This window comes from Panicum hallii, unplaced genomic scaffold, assembly GCF_002211085.1.
Source record: "Panicum hallii strain FIL2 unplaced genomic scaffold, PHallii_v3.1 scaffold_247, whole genome shotgun sequence".
In the NCBI taxonomy this organism is placed as follows: Eukaryota; Viridiplantae; Streptophyta; class Magnoliopsida; order Poales; family Poaceae; genus Panicum; species Panicum hallii.
Window position 1 is genome coordinate 11,930 of NW_020356373.1, and position 9,513 is coordinate 21,442.

At 43.1% G+C, this 9,513-nt stretch overlaps 1 pseudogene; it reads right to left on the reverse strand.

Moving 5' to 3' along the window:
• Positions 1-1,496: 1,496 nt before the first annotated feature.
• Positions 1,497-7,076, reverse strand: LOC112878654 (annotated as a pseudogene).
• Positions 7,077-9,513: the final 2,437 nt, after the last annotated feature.

Genomic DNA, 9,513 nt, shown 5'->3' on the forward strand with positions numbered 1-9,513 from the left:
TTTCTACCCCGCCGAACCCGGCGCGGGCGAGGAATAGGCCGATATGGTCAATGGTGTCCTTGAGCAAGACGCCATTAATATTATTTATCGTTATATTTTTCGCTGTGTATCGTTCTTGGGATATTATGTTAAACACTAAACTTTATGGTTTTTTATATCTTCTATGTTATTTGTGAGCTTGTATCCCTCTTTTGCACCTTAAAATTCAGATTTGGAACTTTTCCTTATGTCAATGTTGTAATGATTAATGGCTTAACTTTGTATTAAAAATTGCTCTTTGTGGATCAATGGTGATGTATGAGCTTGTGACGGTATGTGCATATGCGTGATCCTGGGCATATGTTGGAGCACATACCGGGACTACCGGGTTTAATGTTATTTTCGGCGAAAAGTTAAGTTGGTTCTTAGTAGTTTAGATGTGGGTTAACCCGTAACGCGCCATTTGTGCGAGTGCGTGTTAGCTCTCATCTTCACGATAAAGACCGACGGTTTCGCTTAAAATGATATTAAATTGGGCGGTTCTCACACTTCATCCCTACCTTTTACCGTTCTTCATCTCGACATGTTGCAGTGTAGGCTTGGGAGAGATCTTGGAATTCATGGTCATATGTATGTGCTAAACCTAGCGTGCCTCCTCAAAGTAATGCAGTTTTTTGATATTCTAGTTTAGCCAAACAGGTGTTCTCAGGTCACCATCAAACAGGTGTTGGATAACTTTATGAAATAGCATCGCACTCTCGCGTATGCAAAATAAATGTGAAATTATAAATCTGTTCCATCCATTTTTTTATTTTCGTATTACTCCATGCGCTGTTATTTACAATACTTATCAATCCTTCTGTAATTAAATAATGTATAGAATAAAAAATCACATGATGATGAATAAAAGTTTAGAAATAAAAGTTCTTCCTAAAAGTTATGACACTTGGGATGGGAATGAGAGTGCTTTTTTACATAATAAGAATAATAATGTAGGACGGCGCTTTGCTATATGACACTTGGGTGAAAATTCTCTCCCCCCACATCTGAAATCTCGATGAGACTATTATTAATTTATTACCTATCTCAGTGGATGTGTCAACATGTGGGAACATATTCAAGCTTATCTGGTTTTGTTCCTGGATTGGATGAACCTGGATTTTGGTATACTAATTTGTCTGGTAAAAGCATTTTCAGAAAAAGAATTGAATGTGGATTGTGGTGGAGGTTAATTATACTGATTTGTCAGGCTTTATATATATATTATGTCTATCTATATCTAATTGTCCGGATTTGAACTATGCAGATCAACATACACATTCTCTCTCATGTTTCATTAATTTTTTTTCTTCAAGATCTCGTCTTTCCATGTGTGTTAAGCAACAGATCAAAGCTTCGGTAATGCAAGTTGCCGACAACTGGTTCGTGGGTTCGACAGCGGTAGGTGAAGCTACTCGTGGGCACCATGCTCTGCAGAACAGAGTTATGAACAGAACAGAGCACACGGAAACAGAGCATGGGGTCACAACTATCCAGTAATCTCATATTCTGGTTACACACTGAAACAGAACATGCATCGTGGTGTTAGAAAGACAGAATGGCGACCATGCACACTGGCATCTATGCTCAGACATCTCACATGACGATAAAGGTCACAAGCTGCAAATAACCCAAAGATACTTCTTCTCCCTCTTCGATCGTCAAACATAGCTAGGCTCCTGAAGATTCGTACGAACAAACAGCAGGCTAAATAAAACGTAATAAAAGCTAGGCTCCTGAAGATTCGAGAGCCTCATGGAAGTAGATCACTGCACTCAACAGGGACACACCCTACAATAGGATACCCTTGCGTGACATCTAGGCCCGACTCTGTCGCCGGAATGCCCTTGCGTTTTGTTCCGTCCAAGGCCTCCCGTGGCATTGCAGGCTCCTGAGGACGTGCGGCATTATTGATGTCAGCGACAGGGAGCGGCATTACGGTACTGCAGAAAATGGAGTAAAATTTAGCCAGCCAGGAAGAACTCTAGGTTCCAAGCGTGCACAAGGCGCACATCGTAATATGTAGTGCTTAACCAACCAAATCTAACCCCAAACATGCGACATTTCCATGGGAAACCGAGTAGCTAACGTCACTACTTACAGGTCCTGAGTTGTTTGGTAATCTCTGCAGATGTGGCGAAGCAGAGGCGAAGCAGAGGAACTTGTTATCTACGAGAAACTTATCATTTGCATCAACTCAAATCTTTTCTCCGGTTCGCTATTCTTCATCTGAATCTGAGACAGAAATCGAAACAAAATTAAGATTAGAAGAAAATACTGGGCCGGAAAAAACAACGCCAATGAAGTTTAGAAGAAATAGGAAAGAAGAGAAGCAAGGATCAACTACAGAAGCTACATGCGTCAGCGGGACCATGGCTTGCTCCGCCTCCTCCTTGGTAGCGCCTGCACGTAGGATTTCAATCTTAACTTCCTGCAGTGATAGCAGGTTCCCTAGGCCAAAATCGAGACCACCATCGCTGCTGGCCATTCCTCTTGCCTCCCGCACATAAAACAACGGCCAGAGCCGAAGCTCTCTGAGCCTTGGCATAGCTTCTTGTTAAATCGCGAGAACCAACAGCTTACGAGGCACGGGAAGGAACCAGCACCAACAACGAATCCCTGAAGGATGCCCAGGTTCTTATTGTCCACCTCCAGATTTACATAGTGGAGAGCTGGCAACCTCCCGAGGATTTCGAGGTCGCCCTGATGCAGCTCCCTCACGGCGATGGTTAGACAGGTGAGATCCGGAACAAGCGATGGATTCACCCAAGCTGGCAGTGTTGAAAACCAACAACTGTATTGTGTAACCAAGTCACGGAGACGTCGAGGGGCAACCCAGGTATCCAATCCACCTATGCTGCGGTGAGGATGACGGAGCATGATCGATACACAGTTCCTGAATCTTTTGTAGCTTGTGCAGGCACTCTAACAGCTTGTCATTCCACTCCTCCAATTTAATCCACAGCCGCCTCAGTTCATTTAGCTCGCCCAACTCTTCTATAATGTTTATGGCGGAGTCATCAATGTATAACTGTGACAGCAGCTCAAGGCATGTTAGTTTTCTTCACTTGACAAGGAACGGATAAGATCCAGCACCATATCATGTATGCGACAGCCATTTACCATGCCAGTTGATGAGTTATGTATCGGTTGGATCATACTTCTGATTATGAGCTCGTTGAAGTAAAACTCTCCGAGTTCAAATAGGCAAAATATAATAGAAGTCCAATCAGAATCTTTGCCAAAACATAATAGAAGTCCAATCAGGAATAAAGACCATATATTTTGCTATATTATTTTTGCACTCCATAATGATGTAAAAAAAGACAAAGCGATTGTATTTTATTATTGGCTAAAAAGTCTTTATGAGAGCTAAACACACCAGGTAATTGGATAGATTATGAAAACCTTAGCACCCAGATTATTGTAATCCCACTCTCTCTCTCCATCCTACTTTTGAGGATATAAACACAACTAAAAAAAAGATGATTAGAAGGAAATAAAGTGGGGAGGATGTGTTAGAATAACGGAGAAAGAACAACCGGAGCTAAGGTGGCATAGGATGGGAAAAAACCAACGCAATTAAGTTTAGAAGAAATGGGAAACGACACTCCGCTCCACCGTCTCCATCATGGAGCAGCTCCACCATATATTTATATCATGGTTGGGATGATTGGGATGCATTCTAGCTGCCAGCGTCAGCGCAGCCTTGGCTTTCTCCGCCGCCTCCTTGCTAGCGCCTTCACATCGGAGCTGAGCCACGACCATCTGCAGCGATGGCAGGTTCCCCAGGCCCAAGTCGAGGCCACCATCGCTGCTGGCAATTCCTCCTCCCTCCCGCACGTAAAACAACGACAAGAGGTCAAGCTCTCTAAGCCTTGGCATAGCTCCTTGTTGAAATACCACTGGCCATACAAATTGAGAGAAGGAACAGAGTACAAGGCACGGGAACGAACCAGCACCAACAACGAATCCCTGAAGGATTCCCAGGTTCTTGTTGTCCACCACCAGACTTAGTGTGCGGAGAGCTGGCAACCTCCCGAGGATTTCGAGGTCGCCCTGATGCAGCTCCCTCACAGCGATATATAGGCAGGTGAGATCCGGAACAAGTGATGGATTCACCCAAGCCGGCAGTGTAGAAAACCAACAGCTGTTTACTGTACTCAAATCACGAATATGTCGAGGGGCGGTCCAGGCATCCAATCCACCGATGCTGCGTTGACCAGGGTGGACCGAGATATCTAGTTTCTGGATCTTTTGTAGCATGCGTAGGCCCTCCAACAGCTTGTCGTTCCACTCGTCCAATTCAATCTCCAGCCGCCTTAGGGCAGCTAGCTGGCCCAACTCTTCTACAATATTTATGGTGGAGCCATCAATGCATAACAACGACAGCTGTTCAAGGCATGTTAGGTTTCCAATTCCATTCGGCACTTTTGTATACCCGTCGATGTATAGGAACATCAAATTAGTTAGCTGAACAACACCCGAAGGCAACCATGAAATAGAATTGCCCCTTACGTGCAATGTTTGTAGAAACTGCAGGTTCCCTATTTCTTCCGGGAGCTGAGAAATATCCATACAAAATAGTCTCAAGTACCTCAACTGATATAAATTTCCAAGGTACTTAAGACTATTAGCTTGTGAAAGATCACATAGACATAAATCCAGTACACGTAAAACCTGAAAACTCCCAAGAGCCGGCGCTTGAGCAAATTCAGATGGGAAGATAACAACTGACCTTGCATGTTGCAGCGAGCTCCTAGTAGCATGAGCCATTATGTGACTGTTCTTGACATTTTGAAGGGACAACCTCCGAATCGTATCTGATGGAGATGTGCTATCCATATCACTTAGTACAGTAACAAAGTTTTCTTCAGTTGACAAGGAACGGATAAGATCGAGCACCATATCATGTACGTGACAACTATTTACCATGCCACTGTATCTGTCATATATTGCTTGGACCATACTTCTATTTATGAGCACATTGAAATAACTATCTCCGATTTCAAATAGACTCTTCCCCTGTTTTTCACTTTTGATAAAACCTTCAGCTATCCACATACTTATCAAACGATCCTTATCAATTTCAAAATCTTCTGGAAACATGCTTAAATATAATAAGCAAGTCCTTAGATGGCATGGCAGCTCATAATAGCTAAATGATAAAATCTTTCTCATATTCTTCACATCTAGATTGTTTTCCAGACCAGTACCAATGGAATTGTGCACCTCATACCAATCCAATTTATTTCTTGCTTTACAAGATAGCAGACTAGCCATCGTAATAATTGCTAAGGGTACACCAGCACATTTGTTTAATATTTTGTCAGATACTTCAACCAACTCCTCTTCAGGACATTTTTCTCTGTCTTCATTATTATCTTTGTTCTTACTACCAAATATTCTTCTATACAGTAATTTCCGGGAGTTATTCAAAGAAAGGGGTTTCAGCTTGTAAGCACCACCAGCTTGTTCAGCAACGTCATAATTACGGGTTGTTGTAATAATAGTGTATCCAACATCATTATCAGGCAAAGCACATCTGATCATTTTCCAGACTGAGATATCCCATATGTCGTCAATAACAATGAAATACCTATACATATGCCAAGTTAGTAGCAAGAACAAATGGTTTTAAGATGGAAAAGTTATCATAATGTATATCATACCACGGTATGCAAATTGAGCTAACTGGACAACAACTAACGTTTTAGTGTCTAGAGTAAAATAGCTAGGGAGCAGCTAGATTAGCATGTATGTAGACAAAATAAGTCCACTCAGGATCATTGAAAAAATAAAAAGGAACTCAAATCAGAAACAATGATTGTAGATTTTGCTTATTTACACTTGAAAATATGCGAAAAATATTAAGTGGTTTCTATTTTGCTATTTAACGAGGGCCATGCATGAGCATTTAGTTAACCTTATGTACACTTAGGCCATGTCTGGATCTAATTTTGATAAAAGAAATCGGATAAAAATCATTATGAGAAATAAACACCCAGATTATTATAATCCCACTATCTACCTTCACCCTAATTTTGAGGTAATAGACACAACCAACCCTCCAACCATCTTAAAATCTAGGGACCCAGACAACCCAGTTATAATGTATAATCTAGATTCTTTCTTACAGTCTGACAAGACCCAAACATGGCCTTTAGTATTATGAATGGAAGGCATAAATTATCATTGGCAAAAAAAAATCCCAAATGTACAAAAGTTTACATAAGGAATGATCTCATACCTTTTCTCTTGAAGGAATTCTCTAAGTACTTTTATGAGCCGACTCTCATCCAATGTTTCTTCATTATTTTTTTTGCCAAGATCACAGAGCAAGCCCTTGAATAATTTCTTCAAGTTAGGAGTTTGAGACACTGAAACAAAAGCACAGCAATCGAATCGTGCTCTAATCTTTTCATAAACTGCTTTTGCAAGAGTTGTCTTTCCCAATCCCCCAAATCCAACAATGGAAACTATCTTTCCATGCTGCTGCATGGACACTTCATTCTCTTCTTCTAGAATCTTAATTAGCTCATCTCTTGCCTCATCAATTCCAACAAGCTCTTTCGCCTCCGTGTACTGACTGAATAAACGTGGATCGATCATGACAGGCATAGCAACATCACTGTTGATCTTGTACCTTCCATGCCGCTTGGCTACCTCTTCGACACGGGTCTTGATGTCTCTGATCTCAGTGGCCATCCCATGGCGAATCTTGGCCTTTCTAAACAAACCAACACTTCTATCAATGAACTTCTTGATGCCATGCAGATTGCCCTGCTCTTTACCCTGCCCACGGACCATGAATGTGTCAATACCGTCCTCTATATCATAGGACAGCTCCCTCAAATCCCTAGCCCAGATCTTGTCTTGAATGTCAAGCCGGTCGGCCGGTGTGCTAGAGACCTTCTCAAGGGCACCCTTCATACTCTCGAGCTCCGATTGGAGAAACCTGATCTCCCCTTCAGCCCCTTCTGCAGATTGTACTCGCCAATGAGAAGTTCACCTAGCTTGGTGATAACGCTTGGCAGTGCACCTGTCACCACCTCCATGCAAGGATTTGTCCCTGGGCGAATACAAGGAGCTAGTAGGTTATTGTTTCTCTTTTCCGTCGTGTTGCACTTGCACAAGGCGCGCCTGAATAATAAAGGATGAGAGGGTACAAGATATGGGACTCACTAGGTTCTTCTTGATGGGAATCAAGAGCTGCCACAGCCAGGCAGGAACTTGGATGGAGTCGCTGCTGGTCGTCCCCAGATCGTGCTTTTGCGACGCTATGCAACTTCCACGGCCGCCTTGACTCGAACTTGCTGCCACCAACCAACTCAGGTGCTCGCAGCTGCCATATAATACAACGCTATGCCAGTGGAATTAACGGCAATAATAGATGAGAGATGGAATGAGATCGGATCAAATAAAGGGAAACTGGATAGGAGGGAAGTGTGGAAAAGACCCAAGAAATATTGGGGCTCAAATCAAAAATTAATTTTTGCCCGGTGGGTTGGAATTTTGCTTGCAAAGTCAAGCACTTCAGGGATATAAAAGGATAAAATAAACCTTGTGCGTTTTCTGCTGGCACTGCCTTTTCCTTTGTTGGCACTGCCTTTTTCTTTGTTGCCCATAATTAATTATCATCTATTTTTTCTGCTGGCACTGCCTTTTCCTTTGTTGTTTTAATTACGCATAATGCCTTTTGCTTTCGTCCTTGCACCAACTAAAGGAATCTTCTTTTTCTCAAAGCAATACAGGTGGCTGCTTGTTTAACTACAAGAGTGGGACCTGCTAAGAAGAATTCGATCAAGCACGCAACGCATGGGTCATCTGTGCTTTCCGTCTTGCCACTGTAGCAAAACATGACGTCGCTGCAGGGATAAAAGAAATTAAATGTAATGAAGTGCAATTTGCAGCGAATTTCTTCACCGTGAGATAGACTTTAGCAATGCCTATGTATTTATAGAACATATCTCATTTGCTTAAAGCATTTGCACTAACAAGACGAATCTTCTTCCTTTTCCTTATACCAAAGTGAAGTAGACAGGCCATGGTGGAAGATGGCATCTTCTTGCCCTTATGATCAACCTTTCCCTTTACAAATATCCTCACTTATCATTTTAGTGGGGTGCAGTACACTAGGACATAGACAAGCGGAGCATGAAAGTGTGGGCATTCTAGGAGGTAGTGGTATGCATGCACTGAAGTCTGACGTCTGAATCCGGCCGGGTAGCAATGGCAGGAAAAACCTCACTAGTTCTTCCATATGCAACGGAATCAGCGATTGTACTGCACCAATCTGTCTCTGCCTTCCAATGTACACCCCTTGGTATTGTGCCGAGCTCTGTTCTGAAACCTGAAGGCCGGCCGTTTCTTACCATGTACAACATTACCACATTCGAAAGGCAGACAAGGAACAGAAGACAGAACCACTTGATGGCGTCCTCAGCGAGCCGCTGACCTGGGTCTCCATGGCGTCGTCGTCAGGTTTGGGTGCCCGTACCTCGACGTGTGGAATCAATGAACACAGATGAACCTCGCCGTCGTGCGGCTCCGGCAGCCGGCGGGGAGAATGGCCTCCTGCAGCTCGGACATGGTCTTGCAGAAGCAGAGGTCCTGCTACAGTGCGACGAGCAGGTGCCTGCAGCGAAGAGTGGAGTGCGCGCGCTCAAACATGTGCCTGCTAAGTACATGGGGTTTTCCCGCGAGAGTTCGAATCTCTCAGGCGTCGCAATGTTTTCCTTTTTATTCATAGTAGAATACAGAGAGATTCCTTTTTATTAGGCAAAGCACATCTGATCATTTTCCAGACTAATATATCCCATATGTCGTCAATAACAATGAAATACCTATATATATGACAAGTTAGTAGCAAGAACAAATGGTTTTAAGATGGAAAAAGTTATCATAATGTACATATACCACGGTATGCAAATTGAGCTAACTGGAAAACAACTAACGTTTTAGTGACTAGAGTAAAATAGCTAGGGAGCAGCTAGATTAGCATGTATCCTTGAAGGAACCAGCACCAATAATGAATCCCTGAAGGATGCCCAGATTCTTATTGTCCACCTCTACATTTACATAGCGGAGAGCTGGCAACCTCCTAAGGATTTCGAGGTCGCCCTGATGCAGCTCCCTCACGGTGATGGTTAGTCAGGTGAGATCCGGAACAAGCGATGGATTCACCCAAGCTGGCAGTGTTGAAAACCAACAGCTGTATTGTGTAACCAAGTCACGGAGACGTCGAGGGGCAAACCAGGTATCCAATCTACCTATGCTGCGGTGAGGATGATGGAGCATGATCGATACACAGTTCCTGAATCTTTTGTAGCTTGTGCAGGCACTCTAACAGCTTGTCATTCCACTCCTCCAATTTAATCCACAGCCGCCTCAGTTCAGTTTGTCAGACCCGGAGCTACGGGACTAGGTACATAACGTAGTTTAAGGAGGTGTTTAAGGAGGTTTAAGAGATTAAGTCCGTCTTATCTCTTACTC